Raw genomic sequence first — 27,376 nt, 5'->3', positions numbered from 1 at the left:
ATTCAAGCAATAAAAATGAATTGTATATAGTACTGGTGTCAGTGTCCCCCATTTTAAAGCTGGTGTCAGTGCTGGCATGTTCTCAGTACTGGTGTTGGGGCACTCTATCTCAGTGCAGTGTGCTTTGTCTTGGCACTGATGTCAGTAACCTCTCTCTCTCTCTCAGTGCTGATGTCAGTGCTCTGTCTCTCTGTGCTGGTGTCAGTGTACACTCTGCTAGTGCTGGTGCCAGTGCTGTCTCTCCCAGTGCTGGTGCCAGTGCTGTCTTTCCCAGTGCTGGTGCCAGTGCTGTCTCTCCCAGTGCTGGTGCCAGTGCTGTCTCTCCCAGTGCTGGTGCCAGTGCTGTCTCTCCCAGTGCTGGTGCCAGTGCTGTCTCTCCCAGTGCTGGTGCCAGTGCTGTCTCTCCCAGTGCTGGTGCCAGTGCTGTCTCTCCCAGTGCTGGTGTTAGTGTTGTCTCTCCCAGTGCTGGTTTCAGTGCTCTGTCTCTCCCAGTGCTGTACTCATATAGAGCTCCTTGAATCCGGTCTCATAGAAGAGAAGGGGCTGTGCGAAATTTCACCACCTCGGAGGTCTCATTATCCCTGTTGAGCAGCAGTAGGTCCCCTCAGACTCCCCATAGTGGACGAGCTCCTGGTGGGAGATAGCCACAGAGAAGCAAATCATGAGCAGTGCCAGCGCAGAATGAAGAGCACCTTGCCCACCATGGCTGAGGATCGGCACTGGACTGAGCTGGGACCTTCCAACCACCTCAGTGGAGCTCTGGGTGGCCGGGGATGAAGGTGGTGTGCACATCCCCTAGTCGCATGCACACCCTCGTCACATGCACACACCCCCAGTCACACGTACCCCCCAGTCACATGCACACCCCAGTTGCATGCAACCCCTTGTCACATGCACATCCCCAGTTGCATTCACACCCCCCTAGTCACATGCACACCCCCCCAGTGACTGGTACACACCCCCTAGTCACAGGCACACCCCCTGTCACATGCACACCCCCCCAGTCACATTCACACCCCAGTTGCATGCAACCCCTTGTCACATGCACATCCCCATTTGCATTCACACCCCCCTAATAACATGCACACACCCCCCAGTGACATGCACACTCCCCCTAGTGACATGCACACTCCCCCCAGTGACATGCACACACCCCCCAGTGGCATGCACACACGACCTCCTATTTTGCCTAATTAGAGAGCCGCCTCTGGAGCTGGGCACATATATCTGCAGTGTTTTCTTATCCCTCTTCAAAGCTCTAATTCGCATAGCTGTCCCCTGCCCCGTTCTTCTGTTATCAGCCTGATAACGCCTGGCAAGTTTTCCATCACATATGATAAAAGCAACCTGACTTTTGTGTTGAGGAGGATGTGCTGGACTATTCAACTAACAGAGCTGAAAGTCTCTACCTATGTGGAGGGGGGTGCCTTTCCTTCAATCTACTGTCTTGACAGTATACCCAGACTTCACTGCAGTGCTGAACAGAAAGAGAAACTCTCCTAACAAGATCTGACCTTTCTAAACAGTACAAGGAAGATGAAGACAGCTGAAGACAACTTATTTAGGAAGATTTGTTTTTTTCATCTGTGTGTATAATCTGAAGCTGTTCATTTCACTGGGTATATGTGGGGGTTTACATCCATTTTAACCACTTGCCATCCGCCATATAGCAGAATGACAGTGGCAAAGTGGTTTTAATATCCTGACTGGGCGTCATATGATGCCCTCAGGATATTAAGCCGCTGTGCACCCCCGGGGGTGCGCTTTGCGGCGATCGTTGTTGCTGTGTGTCACTCCGACACCCCGCAACTACGATCTCGGTAAAGAGTCTCTGACGGAGACTCTTTACCACGTGATCAGCTGTGTCCAATCACGGCTGATCACGGTGTAAATAGGAAGAGCCGTTGATCGGCTTTTCCTCACTCGTATCTGTCAGACGCGATTAGAGGAGAGCCGATTGGCTGCTCCTCTGACGGGGGGGTCTGTGCTGATCGATTATCAGAGCAGCCCCCCCCCCCCCCCGAGGATGCCCACACTGGACCACCAGGGATGCCACCAGACCACCAGGGCTGCCCAGCACCAGGTATGCCACCCTAGACCACCAGGGATGCCAGTCAGTGCCCACAATGGATGCCAGTGTCCACAATGGGCATCACTGATTGGCATGCATTATTGTTTTTTCACTGATTGGCATTCATCCATACAATACTGTACACTACAATGCCTCCTATCAGTGCCCATCCGTGCCTCCTATCAGAGCCCATCCGTGCCTCCTATCAGGGCCTATTTGTGCCACCTATCAGGGCCTATCAGTGGCGCCTATTGGTGCCACATCATTGGTGCCCATCAGTGCTGCCTTATCAGTGCCCGCCACTGCAGCCCCGTCGGTGCCCATCAGTGAAGGAGAAAACTTACTTATTTACAATGTTTTGTAACTGAAACAAAAAAAACATTTTTTTTCTCAAAATTTAAATTTTTTTTATTTGTGTAGCAGAAAATAAAAATCCTAGAGGCGATCAAATACCACCAAAAGAAAGCTTTATTTGTGGGGAGAGGATATTGGTGGACTGGTGGACAGGGGAGAGGGAAATGGTGGACAGGGGAGATGATATTGGTGGACTGGTGGACAGGGGAGAGGGAAATGGTGGACAGGGGAGACGATATTGGTGGACTGGTGGACAGGGGAATGGTGGACATCGGAGAGGGTAATGGGAGAGGATAGAGGTGGACAAAGAAGAGGGTAATGGAGGACAGGGGAAAAGGTAATGGTGGACAATGGAGAAAATAGTGGTGGACAGAGGGTAATGATGAATGCAGGGGAGAAAGCTAGTGGTGCACAACGGCAAGGCTGGTGACAGCATTAGGCTGCTTAGGCAGCCACCTTTGGGTTCCAGGATAGGGGGCAGGGAAATCTGAATCCTCAGCCACTTGCTGGGGAATCAGACTTTTAACTAGTTCAGTTCTTAACCACTTAAGCCCCGCACCATTTGGCTGTCCAAAGACAAGAGCACTTTTTGTGATTCGGCACTGCTTCGCTTTAACTGACAAGTAACTAACAATTGCACGGTCGTGCAACGTGGCTCCCAAACAAAATTGACATTCTTTTTTTCCTACAAATAGAGCTTTCTTTTGGTGGTATTTGATCACCTCTGCGGTTTTTAATTTTTGCACTATAAACAAAAATAGAGCGACAATTTTGAAAAAAAATCAATATTTTTTACTTTGCTATAATAAATATCCCCAAAAAATATATAAAAAACAAAAATTTCCTCAGTTTAGGCTGATACGTATTCTTCTACATATTTTTGGTAAAAAAAAAATGCAATAAGTATTTATTGATTGGTTTGCGCAAAAGTTATAGTGCCTACAATATAGGGGATAGTTTTATGGCATTTTTATTGATATATTTTTTTTACTAGTAATGGCGGTGATCAGCGATTTTAATCCTGACTGCCACATTATGGCGGACACATCGGACACTTTTGGTGCTATTTTGGGACCATTCACATTTATACAGCGATCAGTGCTATAAAAACGCATTGGTTACTGTGTAAATGTGACTGGGCGTGAAGGGGTTAACCAGTAGGGGGCTAGGAAGGGGTTAACCAGTAGGGGGCCAGGAAGGGGTTAACCACTAGGGGGCTAGAAAGGGGTTAAATGTGTCCTAGGGAGTAGGGGGTGTGGCTATGAGTGACATGTCTCTGATCGCTGCTCCCGATGAGCATACGATCAGTGACATGTCACTAGGAAGAACGGGGAGAGGTTGTGTTTAAACTGACATCTCCCTGTTCTTCAGCTCCATGACACGATTGCGGGACATCGGCAGACATCGAGTCTACGGGTCCCGCTGGGGCACGGTCACGGAGCTTGCGGGACCACACTGCAGCAAATTTAAAGGGACGTATCTGTACGCCCATTTGCCTGTCCGTGGCGGGGGTTGCCATATCATCCCTTTAATCCAGGGCACATATGAATTACGCAGGTTCTAAGGCAAATTTATTGCAGATAAGGCACCAAGTGAGTTTAATTATCCCCTTATAAGCCACAGAACCTGTGTAATTAATGTGTGTCCTGGATTAAAGGGATGATGTGGCAACCCTCCGTGCCATTCTGTCGGTGAAAATGTTTGTGCGGCGGTCGGCAAGTGGATATTCAACCCTTAAACTTTAAAGTGATTCAGTGGCTGTATAACCACCAATCACTTTCACAGAGCACCCCCCCATTGTGGTTCCCCATCTCTCCTGCTCATTCGTAGACTTACTATGGGGCTTCCATTGTCATCTGCCTCACCTGCACAACTCCACACACTGAAGGCTATACTTTCAGCTATTAAAACCATTCAACTTTTAAAATGTTCAGCTCTTTCAGCTAATGATGGGACTTCTTCCAATTTTTTTTCTACTATTTATACTTTTTAAAAACAAAACCGGCCTATGGGCTGGGAAGGGAACACCCCCCAGAGTTGATTGGCTAAGGGCTAAAGTCCAGCCCAGATCCATAACTCATAAATTGAGGAGCTTGAGATATGGTGGTGTGATTCACATGGAACCAATCCAACTGGTGAATTGCAGACATGGCTGATAGGCTCCTGTCACCTTGGTAAAAGTTTTTAACCCCTTTTATTTTCATAGCCATTAGCCAAACTGTGAATGTCCTTATGTCTTTTTTTGTATTTTTTTGTAATTCTTTTCTTTGTACATGTTATATGCACTGCCCACTTTCAGGATTAGTTAGACAAACTGCTAGGTGGTTGCAAATTACCGTTTGTTGTGTGTGTCTGGTCAGGGGGTGTGTGTGGACATTAAAAAGAGTGATTGGCATGAGGAGGAGCTTGTAGGATAGCATGAGGAAGTCTGTGCTAGTTTCTAGACTGCTCCCCAACCCTAAGACCCCATACACACTATTAGATTTTCTGCAGATTTTTATCTTCAGGTTTACCAAAACCATGTAGTGGAAGGGCCTGCCTGATTGCATACAAATTGAAACGCTTAAGGTTTGACCTCATATTATATGTTTTTGGTAAATCCAAAGACAAAAATCTGCAGAAAATCTAATAGTGTGTATGGGGTCTTACAGTGCAGATTGCATGTAAGATTCAAAGGGTTTTTTTTTCTCAGAGGACATGTGCAGGAACTCCCCCCTTCTGGGTCACCCCTTGTCTCTGCCCCCTACCCACCTCGGAGCACCGTCCTTTGTTTCCATCCCCTACCCACCTCCCAGTACCACCCCTTTTAGAAAATACAGAACAGAGTATAATTTTGTGGTGCTAAGAAACTTTGATGGAATTTTGTTATTGATAACTAGAAAAGCAGTAAAAATAAATCCCCTGCCGTCAGCAATAATAGACCCCGCCAGCAACGATACCCCGCCAGCAGCAATAGGCATCCTTCCCCCCTACCAACAGCAGATCCTCCTTACAACGAGGATGCCCCAGCAACAATGGACCCCCTGCAACAAAATACCACCCCAGCAAAAAAAAAGACCCCCAACAGCAACAACTGATCCCCCCCAGCAGCCAGCATGAATAGACCCTCCAGCGTTCAACATCAACAGACCCTCCAGCAGCCAGCATTATTAGATCTTTCCCTTAACAGTAGACCCCTCCAAACAACAACTGACCCCCAGCAACATAAGACCCCCATGCAAAAATAGATCCCCTCCAGTAACAATAGATCACCAGCAGCCAGCACACCCTAGCACCTCCTGCCATTACATACATTTAGTTCTGCTAGAATGGTGTCCCCCCATGATCCCCCTGAAATAAAGCCCTGAAGATTCATATCTGACTGTGTGTTGTCAGCCAGCTAGATTGGAGTGAAGTCTCCCTCCAGTTGCAGCCAGAGGTAGTGCAGGCTGTGACAAGGGTATCACAGCTAGTATTCTTGCTCAAAGTAATCTCACCCTCATTCCCTCCTACCCCAGTCAATGGCCTTGCCCCACTTAAATAGCCTCTGCAGGCTTGCGTCTAGGGTCGCCACCTGTCCGGGAGTCACCCGGGTTTGATTCATGTGTCCGGGTTTCAGGCAGACTGAGACCCAGGTACATTATTCAGACCGGCTGTGGCTCCCCAAGTAACCAATACAGTCACACACAAATTTGTTGCCAAACGGGAGCTGTGGGCGGCTGTCTGGGGGCAGGTTCGGCATCACTGGGGGGGGGGGATAGGGCCAGCAAGAGCAGTTAGGGCACGCCCACCGTTTGCTGCAGCATGCTATGCGCACCACAATACTACTTTCCTTGGGGCACCCAAAGGGATCCCAGGCACTAAAGTGTTTGGGTTTGGCTTGAAGAAAAGGCGGCAACTCTACTTGCGTCCTTGACAGAATGCATAAGCTCGTTTCCTCATTACACAATGCTGTTTAGTGTTCAGCACAGCTCAATGCTATAGCTGTAACACTATAGCTTAATGGAGCACAAATAAAGTGTGTGGCATATGAGGGTGGGGGGTAGCATTGGGGGTGACTATATATATATATATGCATATAGCTATAGCATTGGGGGTGACTATGCATGCATAAAGCTATAGCATTGGGGGTGACTATGCATATAGCTATAGCATTGGGGGTGACTGGAGGGGCAGCAAAATGCACCTTTGAATAGTAATGATGGGCTAATGGCGCTACCTCAAACCTTCTGTTACCTATTATCTTCCCTATAGGCTCTGTGAAACCCAATTTGTGTTTACTATGATGTCCCAATTGTTTTGTGTTTATGTCCAACTAATACTTTCTGTTAACCCAAATTCAACCATGTGCCACTACAAATCAGTTGTGTTGCTTACCCTAAAAAAGGTGGACACGTACAGTTTTTCACTAGCGTGATCGAGCACTCAATCAGAATCCCAAAGGGATAAGAAATAAATAAATTAAACCCTAAAACACCCAACACCACATGTAAAATCCAAGAATCCCAAACAATATTCAAAATATTTTTGTGATAGTAATTTTTGTGATACCAAAAATATTAGTATACTACACAGCAGACAACCGCACTCAGTGTACAAAACCCCCTAATCGGGGAAGAAATTACACCTATAATCGCACTGCGTTTGTGCAGTTCCTGTGCAATTACTAACACTGTGCACAATTTGTATTTCCACTATAATACCCCGTGGGTGAAAAAATATTACAATAAAGAAACAAAGACCACCAAGACCATGAGAAGAAAAAAAATAATAAAAATAAAAATAAAAAATGAATAAATGTGCGGGGTGATTCCTAACCCCCTTGCGAATGTGAAAAATACAAAAACCTGAAAAAAGTGTAAATAAAATCCAAAAAATATCAATAGATATATATATATATATATAAGGTCCACAAAGAGTCTCTTATCATGTATTTTCAACCATGCGATTATTCTTTTTCAAATAACAGGAAGGTGACTTTTGTGATTAGGCCTGCTTATTGGTGACTTCCGTGCTCGTTCCCCCTCAAGGGTCCCCACTCACCGAATCCACGCACCCCCTAGGGGGTATATTGCCTGTAATCTGTGCTCCACTAGGTTGAGGATTCTTCTAATTAGCTCTGTCTTCAGCTGGTCCTCCCCAGGGTTTATTGGAAATGATGAGAGAAGGAGGCTTTGTTATCCACCAATGGGTCCTCAAGAAAGAAAAAATCTACTCATGGTGTAGTATTCTCAATAACTGACCACTTGAGAGAAAGGGAAACGGGCAGCGTCATTACGTACACCACGTCACTTCCGGTGCGCCTGACCCGGTGGAGCGCAGCTGGAGCGCACGCCGTTCGACTAGGGGATTACCCTTGTGGATGGGCGAACCGGGCTGGTGCCAAGATTTCTTTTAAACCTCCGTCCATAGGAGGATGACTGCTTAATGAAGATAAGTAGATTTGCATCCAGTGTATGGGAAGCCTGTAGTGCCTAGAAAAACGGGACCCCCTAGAGAATTGGGGGCTTAGGCTCCATGTAACTGTGTATAGCGCTGGTTTGCACTAAAAAGGATTGTACCGCTGGTTTTAAGATACATTTTCATTTTTGATTTTTTATTTTTTATTTTTTATTTTTAATATTTTTCTGACTTTCTGACTTTTATTTTATTTTATTTTGCCACTTTTTGGTATACCCTTTGAGATGCATTATTGGTACATACATATATACTAAATGTACAGGCTTATAGTGCAATTGCTGTAGATCGCACTTTTGGTTTAAAGGGACATTTTTGTAAAAAAGCCCTTTTTTGCACTAAGCACTGTAAAATAACTTTTTAGCATAAACGAAAGCTCCCTTTTTTGTAATTATATAACATTTTTGTAATAAAGGATATTTTGAGTGATCATTAGTCCTCTGCTATATGCATATCAATAAGGTATATAAATCTTTGCAGAAGCTATTACTCTGTGAAAGCCTTTTTGAAGAATATTTTTTGTAGCCCGTTTCCCTTTCTCTCAAGTGGTCAGTTATTGAGAATACTACACCATGAGTAGATTTTTTCTTTCTTGAGGACCCATTGGTGGATAACAAAGCCTCCTTCTCTCATCATTTCCAATAAACCCTGGGGAGGACCAGCTGAAGACAGAGCTAATTAGAAGAATCCTCAACCTAGTGGAGCACAGATTACAGGCAATATACCCCCTAGGGGGTGCGTGGATTCGGTGAGTGGGGACCCTTGAGGGGGAACGAGCACGGAAGTCACCAATAAGCAGGCCTAATCACAAAAGTCACCTTTCTGTTATTTGAAAAAGAATAATCGCATGGTTGAAAATACATGATAAGAGACTCTTTGTGGACCTTATAGATATATATATATCTATTGATATTTTTTGGATTTTATTTACACTTTTTTCAGGTTTTTGTATTTTTCACATTCGCAAGGGGGTTAGGAATCACCCCGCACATTTATTCATTTTTTATTTTTATTTTTATTATTTTTTTTCTTCTCATGGTCTTGGTGGTCTTTGTTTCTTTATTGTAATATTTTTTCACCCACGGGGTATTATAGTGGAAATACAAATTGTGCACAGTGTTAGTAATTGCACAGGAACTGCACAAACGCAGTGCGATTATAGGTGTAATTTCTTCCCCGATTAGGGGGTTTTGTACACTGAGTGCGGTTGTCTGCTGTGTAGTATACTAATATTTTTGGTATCACAAAAATTACTATCACAAAAATATTTTGAATATTGTTTGGGATTCTTGGATTTTACATGTGGTGTTGGGTGTTTTAGGGTTTAATTTATTTATTTCTTATCCCTTTGGGATTCTGATTGAGTGCTCGATCACGCTAGTGAAAAACTGTACGTGTCCACCTTTTTTAGGGTAAGCAACACAACTGATTTGCAGTGGCACATGGTTGAATTTGGGTTAACAGAAAGTATTAGTTGGACATAAACACAAAACAATTGGGACATCATAGTAAACACAAATTGGGTTTCACAGAGCCTATAGGGAAGATAATAGGTAACAGAAGGTTTGAGGTAGCGCCATTAGCCCATCATTACTATTCAATTTTTAAACATAACCTGGGTTTCAGATTGTGTTCTTAGGGAGGCAGCAACCTCATAGTGATTAATATAAATAGGTCCAACTTTTATATATGTATTTTCTACATTGCTATACCTCATAAAAACTGCAACTAGCAACACATTATCAATAGAGTCAGGGGGAGACACAGGCATTCACATATATCCCTGTTTGACTGTGACCTGCTCCATAAGCGCGGCCTTCCGTGTACAGTTGAAAATGCACCTTTGCCCCGTAGACAAAAATCCTTCCACCCACACTGTACAGGGGGGGAATAATGATGTATTGGCATGCAGAATGCAGGGCAGAGAACAAAAGAAAGTTTAGATCTAGAAAGATATTCTTTTCCACAACACACGAGATATTATACACAGGAAGACACCATTAAAACACAAAGTAAATATTCAACATATCCACGTTACCTTTTATAGCATTCACAGCTCAGATCTGCCCGCCTTTTGTGTGAACTTTATAGTTAACTCTTCCTCGTCTACGAGAGAAAAGAAAAAAAAACACCTGTCACGCCCAGCTTTGTTCTATTGTTTGGATGGTGAACCTTGGCACCCCTGATGTTTTGGAACTACATTTCCCATGATGCTCCTGCACTCTGCAGTGTAGTTGAGCATCATGGCAAATGTCGTTACAAAACATCTGGGGTGCCAAGGTTCACCATCACTGGTTTAGACTTTTAAATCATGTATTAATGGGATTGTGATGTGCAATCACCTTATTTTAGGGACGTTTTATAAAAGATTTACAAAAAGACATAGATAGCGGCCAGTTGCACCTCAATTGGAGGGACTGTCCCTATTTCAGTACTAACGCTGGTCATAAAATTGTTCATTTTTCAAATCATTATTGGGGTCAAAACGACATTCATTTTCAATCACGATGATGAGAAAATTCTAAGGCACGGGATAGAAAACTGTTCTCAAACACATTTTTGTACAGTGTATGTGGTTTTTGTTCGGGAATTACATTCATTCTAAAATCAAATGAATTAAAAGCAAGTTAAATTTTCAAACAACATTTGTCCAATCATCCAATATACAAATAATTTTCAGGATGAATGTTTATACAGACATTCTCATCCGAAAATCTACTAGTGTATGGCCAACAAAGTCCTTTTGTTTCTATTTTATTCTCAGTTGTTCCTTTGTTTTGTCAAATGTATATATCACTATACAAATGTATTGTATAAATATTAACATGATTTTTAAACGATCACCTTGTAAAACAATTCATTTAGTTAAAAATAGAAATGAAAGGCAAAAGATGTTTGTATAGCTATAAAAAAAAAAAATTAAATACCTTTTTTTCCCCCTTTTTTATTATCTGTCCTCAGCTGCATATGAGCTGGGAGAGGAGAAACAGCAGAATAGTGATCTTGTCAATGAATGGCTGTGCAGGTGGAGCTTGTCAGTACAAGTCTGATCACTGGAGGAGAGCACACTGAGTTGCCAGCACAGCTAGAGAGCTGACCATGCTATGCTCCCCTGCTTAGTGTTGACAGTTTTTAATAGGAAAGCAACAGGACTAGCAGGAAATACCTATGATTTCACACAAAGGAAGCAATATAAAGTCCAGGAGTTAACCAGTCCACAGGAAAGAGACGGAGGAGGGTGAAGGGGGGGGGGGGGGGGAACAGGAGAGAGAGAAGCAGAGAAAGAGAGGGATACTTTCTCGTACAAGTACATGGTACAGCAAACACATATCAGGAATATGAAGTGTTGGTGTAACAAACGCTTTAAAATGGGTTGTGAAGGTACAATAAAAAAATATAATTAACAAACATGTCTATACTTACCTACTCTGTGCAATAGAATCACACAGAGTGGCTGGGAACCTCCTCTTTTCAGATCCCCCACTAGTGTTCCTGGCCCATTCTCTCTGTCCTGTGCCCCCATGGCAAGTCGCTTCCCATGGGAGCACTCATGCATGCTTTCACTCAAGTCCCGCTGCTGCATCCATTAACACAGAGGCTTAGGCGTGTGCTAGGTGTGCCTGGGCACACCCCAATTACCCTGGGCAATGCAAATTTCCCCTGCCAAATGCCCCCCCCCCCCTAGTGGCAGCTTAGGCTACAGAGAAAGGGACTGGGAAATCTCTATTCTCAGTCCCTTTCTCTGCTATTTCACCAAAGCCCCTCAATGGGGCTCCTAACAAATCATAAAAAAAAAAAATATATGAAAAAAAGGATATTGTACCAAAAAATAATAATAAAAAATATGTAATAAAAGAATAAAATTAAAAAAAATTACTGACACCAATCTCATCCCTACACATACACAGTAGACAGTGTCAGTATTTAAGCGTTGGGGTGCACACGCTAATGCAATTGGTTGCGCACGCCTATGGACAGTGAGACTCAGCCCCGCCTCCCACTCTGTCATCACTGGTTTTGATTGACAGCATTGGGAGCCAATAGCTCCTGGTGCCCCAGAAAAGCCAGCGAGACCTGGAAGTGAGGGAGAAAAGATCTGCAGACATTCACGGTGCTGGATCGAATAAGATCTCAGCTAAATAAAGGGGGGGGGATGCTGACACCTAAACAATAGTGGGAATGCTTCAGCAGTCCCACTATTGTTCGTTTTTTATTTATTAGTGGGACTGCTTTTTTTTAACATTGAAGTCAATGAGAGCATGCTTCAAATCCTTAAAATCTTCTTCCGCTACCAAAAGTTTCAGCTCCTTCATACTTTCACCTACAGATGCCAAACAAACTTTAAAAGGTTCACAAAATATTCAGCTATCTGGCTATATCTTTTCAGTTTGATATCTTTTCCATTTTTTGTGAAAAAAGCTGTTTAATTTTAGTGATCATTTCAGAAACTTTCATTAAATTTAGTGCAGCCAGGCTTTTGTTGTCTGTTTTGGTTTCCATGGTTAGCAAAGCTTCTTATACACAGTGATGGGCAGTGGGGGAGGGCACAGACACACCATGTACTGATTTATAATAGAGGAATATGATGGGGCAGTTTTGATGGGGGCAATATGATGGGGCAGTTTTGATGCTATTCAGCATTCCCACGCATTTTCTCAAGGAAATGCATTTCCTAGTTTTTATTTTATTCCATATGTTTTTTGGCTCTGCGTAACGTCTGCATACTTTCAGCTATTAAAACCATTCAACTTTTAAAATGTTCAGCTCTTTCAGCTAATGATGGGACTTCTTCTAATTTTTTTTCTACTATTTATACTTTTTAAAATATTTGGCTTTTTAATACTTTTTTTTAATATTGACGTGAATGAGAGCATAGTTCAAATCCTTAAAATCTTCTTCTGCTCCCAAAAGTTTCAGCTTCTTCATACTTTCACCTACAGACGCCAAACAAACTTGAAAATGTTCACAAAATATTCAGCTATCTGGCTATATCTTTTCAGTTTGATATCGTTTACAGTTTTCATGAAAAAGCTGTTTAACCACCTTGCGCCCGCCCTATAGCCGAATGAGGGCCGTAGAGCAGACGCGTTCGTCCGGGAGGCCGTCCCTGGACGTCTCAATGTTTACTTCCGCAATGCGCGCCGCCGCGGGCGGGCATCGCGGAAGTTCTGTGTTCGCCGTGTCCCTTGGGGACAGGCAAACACAGATCGCTGTAAACGGCCAATCACAGCGGGCGTTTACAGCATGATCGGCGTGTCCAATGGGAGATGATCTCATGAGATCATCTTTCAGCAACGCTCTCCCTCCTCACACAGACAGTGTGAGAGGGGAGAGATGAACGGCTGCAGCGGCAGCCATTCTGCCTGGAGTTGATAAAAAAAAAGTAAAAAAAAGTGCCACCTGCCCCCAGTGCCACCTGTTGTCAGTGCCATCTGTCATCAGTGCCACATAGTGCCATCTGTCATCAGTGCCACGTATTAGTGCCATCTGTCATCAGTGCCACGTATCAGTGGCATTTGTCATCAGTGCCACCTGTCAGTGTCACGTGCCATCTGTTGTCAGTGTCACGTGTCATCAATGCCGCTTATCAGTGCCATCTGTCATCAGTGTCACGCGTCATTGGTGCCATGTATTAGTGCCATCTGTCATCGGTGGCACGTATTAGTGCCATGTATTAGTGCCATCTGTCATCAGTGCCACGTATTAGTGCCACGTGTCATCAGTGCCACGTATAAGTGCCACGTGTCATCAGTGCCACATATTAGTGCCATCTGTCATCAGTGCCACATATCAGTGCCATCTGTCATCAGTGCCACGTGTCATCAGTGCCACGTATAAGTGTCATCATTGCCACGTATCAGTGCCATCTGTCATCAGTGTCACGTGTCATTGTCCTGGTGCTTCAAAAGTGTAATAAATAGTCAAGTTAGATGTGTAATTTATGTTCCTAGAACACATGAAGGCGCTACCTGCATGTTGGGCCTCTCTATGTGGCCAGGCTGTGAAAAAGTCCCACACATGTGGTATTGTAATACTCAGGAGGAGTAGCAGAATTTTTTGGGGGGTGTCATTTGTGGTATACACATGCCACGTGAGAGAAATAACCTATTACAATGACAATTTTGTGGAGAGAAAAAAAAAAAGAAGAAAAATCTTAAATTTTGCAAAGAATTGTGGGAAAAAAATGACAACATCAAAAAACTCCCTATGCCTCTTACTAAATACCTTGGAATGTCTACTTTCCAAAAAGGGGTCATTTGGGGGGTATTTGTACTTTCCTGACTTGTATGATATGTAGCAGTATAAATTGTGGCCAAAATTTATGAAGAAAAATTAATAATTTGCATAATTCTGTCACAGAAACAAAGAAATATGTGTTTTTTTTCAAAATTTTCGGTCTTTTTTTCATTTATAGCGCAAAAAATAAAATCTCCAGAGGTGATCAAATACCACCAAAAGAAAGCTCTATTTGTGGGAAAAAAAGGACAAAAAATTCATTTGGGTACAGTGTTGCATGACTGAGTAATTGTCATTCAAAATGTGAGAGCACCGAAAGCTGAAAATTGGTCTGGGCAGGAAGGGTGTTTAAGTACCCAGTAAGCAAGTGGTTAAGTTTAGTGATGATTTCAGGAAATGTTATCGCTTAAACAGAGAGTGTATTGGACTGCTTAGAGTGGATGATGTCATAGCTAGAGCACAGAGCCTTACAAAAATGATCTTAGTTCCTTCTCTATAAATTGCTCTCACGCCCACAAGATCTACTTGTCATACACAATTTATACATCAAAACGTAGTTTGGTTGCAGGCAATGTGCTCAGTTTTGTGATACGCCTTTTACTTTATGGCTGGTTGAGCTTCCAAATGACAAAATTCCACACTTTCTTCCATTGACTGTCCTGTATAAAGTTCACATTTTCCAGCGAAACGCACAGTCAACTTTTTTTAAATTGCTGACATGCCCACATTTTTAAGTTTAAGTTTATCAACATAAATTTTATACCCATACGTTCACATAGCATGTACTGTTGTGGATTTATTAAGGCTTGTTTGAAGGGTTCTCTCACACTGTCCCTTACTCATTAGGTGTGGGGATTAATGATCAAAAAGCTTTTCAAAAAACCTTTAAATATTCCACATCTTTCATACATTAGTGGTGGTGTTAAACTTTTTAAATTAAATTCATGTTTATTTTAAAACCATTCCTACTTTTCCAACTATTCTCACTTCAACTTTTTCTTACGGATTTAAAGCGGAGGTCCACCCTAAAATGGACCTTCCGCTCATCGGAATCCTCCCCCCCTCCGGCGCCACAATTGGCACCTTTCAGGGGGGAGGGGGGTGCAGTTACCTGGATAATCCAGGTAACTGCACCCACTTCCGGGATAGCTCTCTGCGGAAAGGGGCGTGGATTACGCCCCTTTCCGCAAGTGCCCGTCCCTTTCCGCAAGTGCCCCGCTGCCTGCTGGGAAAACACACAGATCCCAGAGGCAGCGGGGACCGTCCTTATTGCGCAGCGCGGCTCGCGCATGCGCAGTAGGGAACTGGGAAATGAAGCCGAAAGGCTCCATTTCCTGATTCCCATACCCAAGATGGCAGCGGCAGCACCCGAGAAACGATCTACAGATCGGCTTCGGGTGCCGACATCGCGGGCGCGCTGGACAGGTAAGTGGCACTATTTTGAAAGTCAGCAGCTGCAGTATTTGTAGCTGCTGGCTTTAAAAAAAAAAAAAAAACACGGAGTCCCGGCGGACTCCCGCTTTAAGGTATTCATCCAGTTAGCTTTAGCAATTCAGCTATTCAGCATTCCCACTCATTTTCTCCAGGGAATGCATTTTCTAGTTAACCTTAATACAAGGAATGCATTAAGGTACAAAATGTTTAGACTTTATAACCACTTTAAAATGTACCAGTTTGCATTAAAACTTGTTTCCAACTTCTAAATTATTTTATTTGTTATTTTGAAAAAAACTTTAAAAATTAAAAGTAGTGGTGCAAAAGGCACTTGACATCCACGTCCTGGATGCGTTTTTACCTACAATTCACACCACACTCCATTCTGGTGCATTTTTGATGCGTTTTGCTGTGTTCCAGTACAGTTCTGTGCATAAAAAAATGCAACATTCTACTTTTATTTTATTTTTATTTTTTTTCTTCACTGGAACTGATTGCACTAGTGTGAACTATGCGTTTCAAAACCATATAATCTACCGTCCATGCATTTTTGAAGCAGATAAAAAAATGCTGGACACCATCTGGTGTGAACCATCTGTTAAGGAAGTATTACTTGATCCATTTTTTAATAAATAAATGCATTACATAAAAAAAAAAAAAATAAAAAAAAAATCACCCTGTAGGTGGAGCTTAATCAGTGTGGCCAAGAAATGGGAGTCAACACACATGTATTTTACATCATAAAAATGGAATGTTTACAGAAATAAGACTAAGTTTACAGCAATGGCACTACATATGATGCAGGTCATAACTTTTGTAATGCAGAGAAGGTAATATTTATCACCAAGGCATTGTTTTAATAGTGATATAACATGAGCTTACTGACCACAGAATGTATGAGAAACACTTCCCATGGAAGATTACTGGATTATCCTGCAATCTCCAAACCCTTGCAGTTCTGATGGAGGGAGGCAGTTCCAGGAAGATGCCAGAAGAGACACCATGTAGGAGGAAAAACTTCTCTTTCCCTTCTCATCAGTTCTAGTGCCTCTCCCTATCATGTCTCCTAATCTATCCCTAACCAGCAGGGCTCTGACCTACTCTCACTGTGGGCACGCCAGTGACTCAGAATTAGGGATGAGCTCGGTGTTCGACTCAAACATCGGCCGCTCATCTGTTCGGCGTATTCAGAACTTTGTGGACTGTTCGCACCAAATTCGTGTGGCACGAACGGCTCACAATGCACTACGCCATCGCAGTGCATTGCTGGCTCATGATTGGCCAAGCATGCACTGTGACCCGTGCATACTTGGCCAAAGGCAGGATGCAAAAGGGGCAACTCTGTGGACTCTGATGTAAAGGGGCAACTCTGTGGACTCTGATGTAAAAGGGGGACTCTTGTTATTAACTTCATATGATTAGAAATGTTGTTCAATAGTAAAATTATATGTATAGTTTATACTATAAAAAAAATTACAGTGGGCCGCTAAAGTGTTCGGGTTTGACTTGAAGAAAAGGTGTCAACCCTACCATAGCCCCCAGATTTATTTCACTTAAATCTATGTGGTCCTATGAAAGCTTAGTCTCCTGGAAAGAAAAGTATAATGGGGACACAGGCATTCCGTTTCTCTCATGCCGCGTACACACGAGCGGACTGTATGGCCTACTTAGTCCGCCGAAACACATTTCAGCGGACAGTCCGCTGGTGTGTGGGTTTCAGCGTGTAGTCCGGCGTACTAAGAATTTTGTTTTTTCCGAAATTCTGTCCGTCGTACTCGCATTTCGGCGGACAATCCGGTCGTGTGTATGCCAGTCCGCCGTACTTTTGAAATGAGCGGACTTTTCCCACCCGGAGAAAAGTCCACTCATTTCGAGCGGGTATCCAGGTAGGCGGGGCCCGCGAAGGAGACATCTGGTATGGACTTAAAGGGGAACCCCAACGCCGAAAAAAATCGGCGTGGGGGCCCCCCCCAAGTCCACAACAAACCCTTGTCCGAGCACGCTACCCGGCCGGCCAGGAAAGGGGGGGACGAGCGAGCGCCCCCCTCCTGAGCCGTACCAGGCTGCGTGCCCTCAACATGGGGGGTGCCTTGGGGAAGGGGGGGCCGCGCAGCCCCCCCACCCCAAAGCACCTTGTCCCCATGTTGATGAGGACAAGGGCCTCTTCCCGATAACCCTGGCCGTTGGTTGTCGGGGTCTGCGGGTGGGGGGCTTATCGGAATCCGGGAGCCCCCTTTAATAAGGGGGCCCCGGATACCGGCCCCCCACCCTATGTGAATGAGTATGGGGTACAATGTACTCCTACCCATTCACCTGTAAAATAAAAGTACAAAAAAAAACACAACACACGAGATAAAATACTTTATTGCACAGCTCCGGGGGTCTTCCGTCTTCGGGGGTCTTCTCGCCGGACTCCTCCGCTATCTTCTTGTAGCTCTTTTGCTAGCGGAGGAGTCCGGCTTTCTTCCTCGCCGCCGGCCTCTTCTCCCGACTTCGGGGGTCTTGTCCCCCTCTTCGGTTCTTCTGCCGGGCCACCGCGCCTTCTTATAGCTCTTTTACAGGCGGTGGCCCGGTCTTCTGTCGCCGCCGCCGCCTTCCGTTCTTCTTCTTCTTCTTCTCCTTCTTCTCCAGGAGATGTTGACTCGACGCTCTCTCCGGCCACAATGCCAGGGCCGCGCTGTGCGGCCACTTATATAGGGACAAGGGGCGGTGTCACATGGCTTTATGTCACATGGGTTGGTCACATGGGTTGATGTCACATGGGGACGATGACATCGTAAGGGGGCGGGGTCACCATGTGACACCAACCCATGTGACATAAAGCCATGTGACACCGCCCCTTGTCCCTATATAAGTGGCCGCGCAGCGCGGCCCTGGCATTGTGGCCGGAGAGAGCGTCGAGTCAACATACGGCGGTGTCACATGGTATATGTCCATACCGCCGCCTGGTATGGACTTAAAGGGGAACCCCAACGCCAAAAAACGGCGTGGGGGTCCCCCCCAAGTCCACAACAGACCCTTGTCCGAGCACGCTACCCGGCGCCCCCCCTCCTGAGCCGTACCAGGCCGCGTGCCCTCAACATGGGGGGTGCCTTGGGGAAGGGGGGGGCACATCTCCTGAAGAAGAAGAAGAAGAAGAAGAAGAAGAAGGCGACAGAAGACCCCCGGAGCTGTGCAATAAAATATTTTATCTCGTGTGTTGTGTTTTTTTTTGGGTACTTTTATTTTACAGGTGAATGAGTAGGGGTACATTGTACCCCATACTCATTCACATAGGGTGGGGGGCCGGTATCCGGGGGCCCCCTTATTAAAGGGGGCTCCCGGATTCCGATAAGCCCCCCGCCCGCAGTCCCCGACAACCAACGGCCAGGGTTGTCGGGAAGAGGCCCTTGTCCTCATCAACATGGGGACAAGGTGCTTTGGGGTGGGGGGGCCGCGCGGCCCCCCCTTCCCCAAGGCACCCCCCATGTTGAGGGCACGCGGCCTGGTACGGCTCAGGAGGGGGGGCGCGCTCGCTCGCCCCCCTTTCCTGGCCGGCCGGGTAGCGTGCTCGGACAAGGGTCTGTTGTGGACTTTGGGGGGACCCCCACGCCGATTTTTTTCGGCGTTGGGGTTCCCCTTTAAGTCCATACCAGGCGGCGGGGCCCGCGAAGTCTCCTTCGCGGGCCCCGCCTACCTTCACACGCGCTCGATATGGGCAGACTTTCCTCCGAGCGGGAACAGTTTGCTCATTTCGAAAGTAGCCTACACACGGGCGGACTGTTCGCTCAAACCAAGTTTCAGCGGACAGTTTTTTGGAATTTCCGAACACCAGATTCACCAAGGTGCAGGTTCCTTCTGTCTCAATTGGGTATAATAAGAAATGCACATGCAGGCGCATGCCGGAGCACAGGCCAGATTAAGGGCATTGGGGGCCTGGTGCTGCAGTGGAGTAGGTTTAGGAGTGGCAGGGATATGAGGTAAGTAATGTCATATCCCAGCTCTTGCCCAGACTTGGTCACAGCCCCACAGGGCTGTAATGTTAGGGAAGCCCAGAACTTAAATTACCAAGCTTCCGTAAGAGCCGTGTGTCGGTGTGTGCTCTGAGGTGAAAGTTTCCAAGCCATCAGAATACAGTGATCACTGCTGGCAGCTATAGCAGCCAGCACTGATCGCTAAAAAACATAAAGACACGCTGGTTGTACTGTCAGTTGATGGAGTCAAATTCTATACAACCAGTCTGCACAGAGATAGATTGAAATATCTGCTGAACCGGCAGAATTTCAATCTGTCTATTGTGGCCTAAGACCACCAGTCTCTGGGTTTAATAATATCCTCAAATCTTCTGAAAGGGGGGCTCCACTTAGGTGTAGAAATTCACTCTGAACTCCACCTTATTTCCAGAACTCTCTTTAGGGTCCTTTAACACTGAAGGCGCTGTACAGGCGTTTTAGTGCTAAAAAATAGCACCTGTAAAGCGCTTCTTATGCCACCCCAGGTTTCCCAATGGGGTGGTGCGCTTGAAGGACATTCTGAAAAGTCCAACAAGCAGCATTATTGGTGCGGTTTGGGAGAGGTGCCCAGCCCATTGAAATGAATGCAACACTTTCTTTGGCCACTAGTGGGGGTTAAAAGTGCCCCGCTAGCGCCACTAAAACAATGGTAAAGGGCCACTAAAACGAGCAGCGCTGTACCACTACCGCCCACATCGCCCCAGTGTGAAAGTACCCTTTGGTATTAGATGTGCAAACAAAAAGGTGAGACCACATCTAATACCTACAGAGAGTAATGGAAATAAGGTGGAGTTCAAAGTGAACTGTGTCATTACCTGCAGGGATTGGCATTTAGGGGGGTTAAAGCAGGCAGGGATGAAATGTGATATCAACTATTCACTGCCTGTCAAAAGCCTCTGAAAAGTGACCTGAGCATGGATCACTTTTCAGAGGAGTGGCAGTGGCTGCTGCAAGTGAATACAAGCATTTAGGCTCACACTGGTGTGCTGCGGTTTGGCTGCAGTGCGGGTGTACTGGCGGGTGTCACACCCCCTCAGACTTCTTTTAGGTTACTCATTGTTGCTGCATGTTCTGAAAGTGCACCAAACATGCAGCATGCAGGACATTTTGTGCACTTTCAGAACATGCAGTAAAAATGTGCATCCTCTATGTCCCAGGGGCAACATGCAGGATGACTGCCAGTACACCAGCACTGCAGCCAAACTGCAGCATGTCAGTGAGAACCCACATCATACCACCTAGCCCTAGGAGGGCAAGGTACTGGCACAGGCTGCTAGAAAAAAACTCTTTGGCTGCAGAGAGGGGGAGGGAGGAGCTCACTTACTTGGATGGTCCCAACCTCCCAGGAGCCTCACTGGATTCCAGCCAACTGCTCAGATTGAGCAGAGAGCAGGTCCAGCCTCTGCCAGCCAATGGTGTGGAGTAGGGAGGGGCAGGGCGGGGCTGTGCTGTGTAACACAGACTGTCAGCCCTGACATGAAGACATCGCTGGCTCACAGTACTGGACTTGGCCAGCTCAAAAACTGTGCATGTTGAGGTTTTGAGCTGACGACAAAGCAGCCTTTGCCACCGCATATCAGAGCAGCCCAGGGGGCAATTGCATCCCTGCCCCCTGGCCCAGCCCTCCCCTGCAGGAGACAATCAGAGACTGCAAATATTATACAGGAGACTGCCAGAAAATACTCCACACTGCCTGTTTAAAGTGGTTGTAAACCCTTACAACCAACTTTGACATACAGGTAAGCCTAGATTAAGGTCCAAGAAATATCTCTTAAACCTACATGGTTTAGGAGATATTTGCTAAAAGACAGGCACCGCTGTCTACGGCACACTGAGTACGCCGCAGTCAACGGAGATATGCTGGCTTCGCCGAATGACAGCAGTGGAGCTGCGAGACCCCACAGAGAAGATGGATGTGCCGGACTACAGGGGACAGCGGTGACATCGCTGGCTCCTGTGTCAGGTAAGTGACACATAATGGGCTACTATGCAATGCATAGTAGTCCATTATGCTTTGCCTTTGCAGGGAATCAAAGAGGAAGTCAACTCATCAGGCTTTACTTCCTCTTTAACTCCGTAAATACCACTTGAAAGCACAGAGGACAAAGTACTGTTATAGGCTGAGAAAACAAAGCTCTTTGTCTGCAGTTAAGGAAAGGGGGGCGAGGGAAGGAACGGAGGAGGGGAGGGTCCGTCAGTCACAACGGTTTCAGGTGTACAATGAATGTGACTGTCAGCTTCTCCATTAACTTCACATCCTATTCACACAGCACATGGGCTGCCGTGTGGGCGGAGCCAGGGAGGGAGGGGTGAGAAGAATCAAAGCCGAACTAAATGGTAGAGGCGGTAGCACAGCTCCCCCCAGCTGTGCTGTCTGCACTCCGTGAGAACAGAACACGGACACTCCGCCCTGTGACACATGCAGCCATCTCTGTATTCACACAGAAGGTTGGCAACACTCACTGATGGGGCATCCCACCGCATTGGCACTGTCCTGACACCACCCAATATGTGGCACCTGGGCTGGGGAAGACCCCCCTCCCCCCTGTTGATATTCCACTAGCACTGCCTCTGAATCCGGGGTCAAAACGGGGGACACATTCGGAGGGGATACCTGCTCAGTCCGGGGACAGTCCCCGGAGATCGGGGACGTCTGGTCAGCCGACTATATGGACACTTTATATCTTATGTCCCTGATTCATTTATAATATTTTTAGCATTCCATCTGTGCGATAATTATTGATTTATTTATCATTTTATGTGTCAAATCGCACCAATCACCCTCTGGTTAGTATTGTGGATTTTACCCATATTTTTTAGATTGATTACCTTGCACAATCTGCACTGTGACACTTATTGCACTTTAAAATTTGTTTATTTACACTATATATATATATATTGTGTGTATGTGTATATATATATATATATATATATATATATATATATATATATATATAGGTAAAACCGTCTCTTTTGAACATAACTTTATCAAGGAGCGCAACATCAATCTTTTTTGTATATCTTATCTATTACAGGTAGTGTTTGACCCTTATGCCCCGTACACACGAGAGGGATTAAGTCTGACAGACCTCCAAAGGAGTTCCGCCGGAGTTCCGCCGGAGTTCCGACGGAGTTCTGGCGGACTTTTCGACCGAACGGACTTGACCACACACCATCACACCAAACTCCGACGGAGTCGAACGTGATGACGTACGACTGGATTCGACGTAGGAAGTTCCTAGACAGTAACCAATAGCTGCCCTAGCGTCGGTTTTAGTCCGTCGGAGTAGCACACACACGAGCGGATTTTTCAAAGGGGACCGGGTCCGGCGGAGTTCCGTCGGGAAAATTTAAAGCATGCTTCATTTCTAAAGTCCGTCAGACTTTAGCTTCGCTAAAGTCCGTTGCAGCCCACACACGATCGGATAGTCCGCCGGACTCAGTCCGTCGGAGTTTGGATGTCGAAAAGTCCGCTCGTGTGTACGGGGCATTACAGTGTTTGCAGCAACCTTGTCTTCACACCCTTGTTTTTACTAGCGCAGGAGTATCCTTTCTTACATACAAGAATGTAAACACAGAGAGAGAGAGAGAGAGAGATGTTCTGTACAGAAAGATATCCCATGTTCAGAGAGAGAGATCTACTATACACAGAGAGAGAGAGAGAGAGAAAGAAGTATACTATATAGTAGGGATGCACCGAATGGGCTTTTTGGTGCCAAAACCGATACCGAAAATAAATCTTCCTTGATCCCCAAAACTGATACCGAAATTGACTATTTAAAAATAAATATTTTTATAGAGGTGATGGTCAGACACTGGGGACATGCTACAGAAGATGGTCAGAGACTGGGGACGTGCTACAGGAGATGGTCAGAGACTGGGGACATGATACAGGAGATGGTCAGAGACTGCGGACATGATACAGGAGATGATCAGAGACTGGGGACATGATACAGGAGATGGTCAGAGACTGGGGACATGATACAGGAGATGGTCAGAGACTGCGGACATGATACAGGAGATGGTCAGAGAATGGGGACATGATACAGGAGATGGTCAGAGACTGCGGACATGATACAGGAGATGGTCAGAGACTGCGGACATGATACAGGGGATGGTCAGAGACTGCGGACATGATACAGGAGATGGTCAGAGACTGCGGACATGATACAGGAGATGATCAGAGACTGGGGACATGATACAGGAGATGGTCAGAGCGCTGCGGACATGATACAGGGGATGGTCAGAGACTGCGGACATGATACAGGAGATGGTCAGAGAATGGGGACATGATACAGGAGATGGTCAGAGACTGCGGACATGATACAGGAGATGGTCAAAGACTGGGGACATGCTACAGGAGATGGTGAGAGACTGGGGACATGCTACAGGAGATGGTGAGAGACTGGGGACATGCTACAGGAGATGGTCAGAGACTGTAGGCATGCTACAGGAGATGGTCAGAGACTGGGGACATGCTACAGGAGATGGTGAGAGACTGGGGACATGCTACAGGAGATGGTCAGAGACTGGGGACATGCTACAGGAGATGATCAGAGACTGCAGGCATGCTACAGGAGATGGTCAGAGACTGGGGACATGCTACAGGAGATGGTCAGAGACTGGGGACATGCTACAGGAGATGGTCAGAGACTGCGGGCATGCTACAGGAGATGGTCAGAGACTGCATGCTTGGTACAGGAGGTGGTTAGAGACTGCAGGCTTGGTACAGGAGATGGTCAGAGACTGCAGGCTTGGTACAGGAGAGGGTCAGAGACTGCAGGCATACTACAGGAGTTGATCAGAGACTGCAGGCATGGTATAGGAGATGGCCAAAGACTGCGGGCATGCTACAGGAGATCAGTGCAGCCTCACTGTGCCCAGCAGCCTACCAGTGCCTGTCATATAGCCTGCCTGTGCTTCACCAGTGCATAAACACACACACACACACACACACACACACACACACACACACACATAAAACACACATAAAACACACATATAACACATACATGCACACACACACATATAAACATACACATATAACACACACACACATATAAACATACACATATAACACACACACACATATAAACATGCACACACACAGAGGCATACAAACATATATATATAATGATAGTCTTTTTTTCAAAACGGGGGACACATTCGGAGGGGATACCTGCTCAGTCCGGGGACAGTCCCCGGAGATCGGGGACGTCTGGTCAGCCGACTATATGGACACTTTATATCTTATGTCCCTGATTCATTTATAATATTTTTAGCATTCCATCTGTGAGATAATTATTGATTTATTTATCATTTTATGTGTCAAATCGCACCAATCACCCTCTGGTTAGTATTGTGGATTTTACCCATATTTTTTAGATTGATTACCTTCCACAATCTGCACTGTGACACTTATTGCACTTTAAAATTTGTTTATTTACACTATATATATATATTGTGTGTATGTGTGTATATATATATATATATATATATATATATATATATATATATATATATATATATATATATATATATATAGGTAAAACCGTCTCGTTTGAACATAACTTTATCAAGGAGCGCAACATAAATCTTTTTTGTATATCTTATCTATTACAGGTAGTGTTTGACCCTTACAGTGTTTGCAGCAACCTTGTCTTCACACCCTTGTTTTTACTAGCGCAGGAGTATCCTTTCTTACATACAAGAATGTAAACACAGAGAGAGAGAGAGAGAGATGTTCTGTACAGAAAGATATCCCATGTTCAGAGAGAGAGATCTACTATACACAGAGAGAGAGAGAGAGAAAGAAGTATACTATATAGTAGGGATGCACCGAATGGGCTTTTTGGTGCCAAAACCGATACCGAAAATAAATCTTCCTTGATCCCCAAAACTGATACCGAAATTGACTATTTAAAAAGAAATATTTTTATAGAGGTGATGGTCAGACACTGGGGACATGCTACAGAAGATGGTCAGAGTCTGCGGACATGATACAGGAGATGGTCAGAGACTGGGGACATGATACAGGAGATGGTCAGAGACTGCGGACATGATACAGGAGATGATCAGAGACTGGGGACATGATACAGGAGATGGTCAGAGACTGGGGACATGATACAGGAGATGGTCAGAGACTGCGGACATGATACAGGAGATGGTCAGAGAATGGGGACATGATACAGGAGATGGTCAGAGACTGCGGACATGATACAGGAGATGATCAGAGACTGGGGACATGATACAGGAGATGGTCAGAGACTGGGGACATGATACAGGAGATGGTCAGAGACTGCGGACATGATACAGGAGATGGTCAGAGAATGGGGACATGATACAGGAGATGGTCAGAGACTGCGGACATGATACAGGAGATGGTCAGAGACTGCGGACATGATACAGGGGATGGTCAGAGACTGTGGACATGATACAGGAGATGGTCAGAGACTGCGGACATGATACAGGAGATGATCAGAGACTGGGGACATGATACAGGAGATGGTCAGAGCGCTGCGGACATGATACAGGGGATGGTCAGAGACTGCGGACATGATACAGGAGATGGTCAGAGAATGGGGACATGATACAGGAGATGGTCAGAGACTGCGGACATGATACAGGAGATGGTCAGAGACTGCGGACATGATACAGGAGATGGTCAGAGACTGCGGACATGCTACAGGAGATGGTGAGAGACTGGGGACATGCTACAGGAGATGGTGAGAGACTGGGGACATGCTACAGGAGATGGTCAGAGACTGTAGGCATGCTACAGGAGATGGTCAGAGACTGGGGACATGCTACAGGAGATGGTGAGAGACTGGGGACATGCTACAGGAGATGGTCAGAGACTGGGGACATGCTACAGGAGATGATCAGAGACTGCAGGCATGCTACAGGAGATGGTCAGAGACTGGGGACATGCTACAGGAGATGGTCAGAGACTGGGGACATGCTACAGGAGATGGTCAGAGACTGCGGGCATGCTACAGGAGATGGTCAGAGACTGCAGGCATGCTACAGGAGGTGGTTAGAGACTGCAGGCTTGGTACAGGAGATGGTCAGAGACTGCAGGCTTGGTACAGGAGAGGGTCAGAGACTGCAGGCATACTACAGGAGTTGATCAGAGACTGCAGGCATGGTATAGGAGATGGCCAAAGACTGCGGGCATGCTACAGGAGATCAGTGCAGCCTCACTGTGCCCAGCAGCCTACCAGTGCCTGTCATATAGCCTGCCTGTGCTTCACCAGTGCATAAACACACACACACACACACACACACATAAAACACACATAAAACACACATAAAACACACATAAAACACACATAAAACACACATAAAACACACATATAACACATACATGCACACACACACATATAAACATACACATATAACACACACACACATATAAACATGCACACACACAGAGGCATACAAACATATATATATATATATATATATATATATATATATATATAATGATAGTCTTTTTTTTTAAATAGGCAGCTGCAGCTCTGTACATTTACCAGTAGAGACCTGCGCTATAGCCAAATGACAGCTACAGCGCAGACCTCTTTGCCGGGACGACGTCTATTGACGTTGTCCCATGCACGAGCGGCCTGAGGGGCGCGTGCGGCGCGCTCTGTGATCGGCGAGTCTATGAGACTTGCCTGATCACGGATCCGAGCAAGGAGTCGATCCCTACCCCTTACCACGCGATCAGCTGTCAGCCAATGACAGGTGATCATGTAATACAACGGAGCCGGTAATCGGCTATTATTCCTCCTCGCGCTGACAGCGTGAGGAGAAAAAAAACAGCCGATCACCGGCGGCCGTGATCGGGACA

The 27,376-nt window shown here is 45.7% G+C and overlaps 1 protein-coding gene across 9 annotated transcripts in view; it reads right to left on the bottom strand.

Annotated features, from left to right (window-relative positions):
* The window catches only part of LOC143983984 (H-2 class I histocompatibility antigen, Q7 alpha chain-like), a 119,409-nt gene that overhangs the window by 78,753 nt on the left and 13,280 nt on the right, over nucleotides 1–27,376 (bottom strand). For 3 of the 9 annotated variants that reach the window (XM_077484297.1, XM_077484261.1, XM_077484225.1), the window contains exon 1: nucleotides 9,900–10,056. The exons of 2 other annotated variants lie outside the window; for them this stretch is intronic. The gene's annotated coding sequence lies outside the window, so the exon portion shown is untranslated. Of the gene's footprint in view, nucleotides 1–9,899; nucleotides 10,057–27,376 lie in introns of those variants that run through there. 4 more of the 9 variants (XM_077484216.1, XM_077484233.1, XM_077484207.1 and 1 more) reach the window with 2 other exon arrangements.

This window comes from Lithobates pipiens, unplaced genomic scaffold (genome assembly GCF_037356315.1).
Source record: "Lithobates pipiens isolate NorthernLeopardFrog02 unplaced genomic scaffold, aLitPip1_a1.2 Scaffold_1, whole genome shotgun sequence".
Taxonomy (NCBI): domain Eukaryota; kingdom Metazoa; phylum Chordata; class Amphibia; order Anura; family Ranidae; genus Lithobates; species Lithobates pipiens.
The sequence above is the reverse complement of the archived record's forward strand: the minus strand, read 5'-3'. Positions and strand labels throughout refer to the sequence as shown.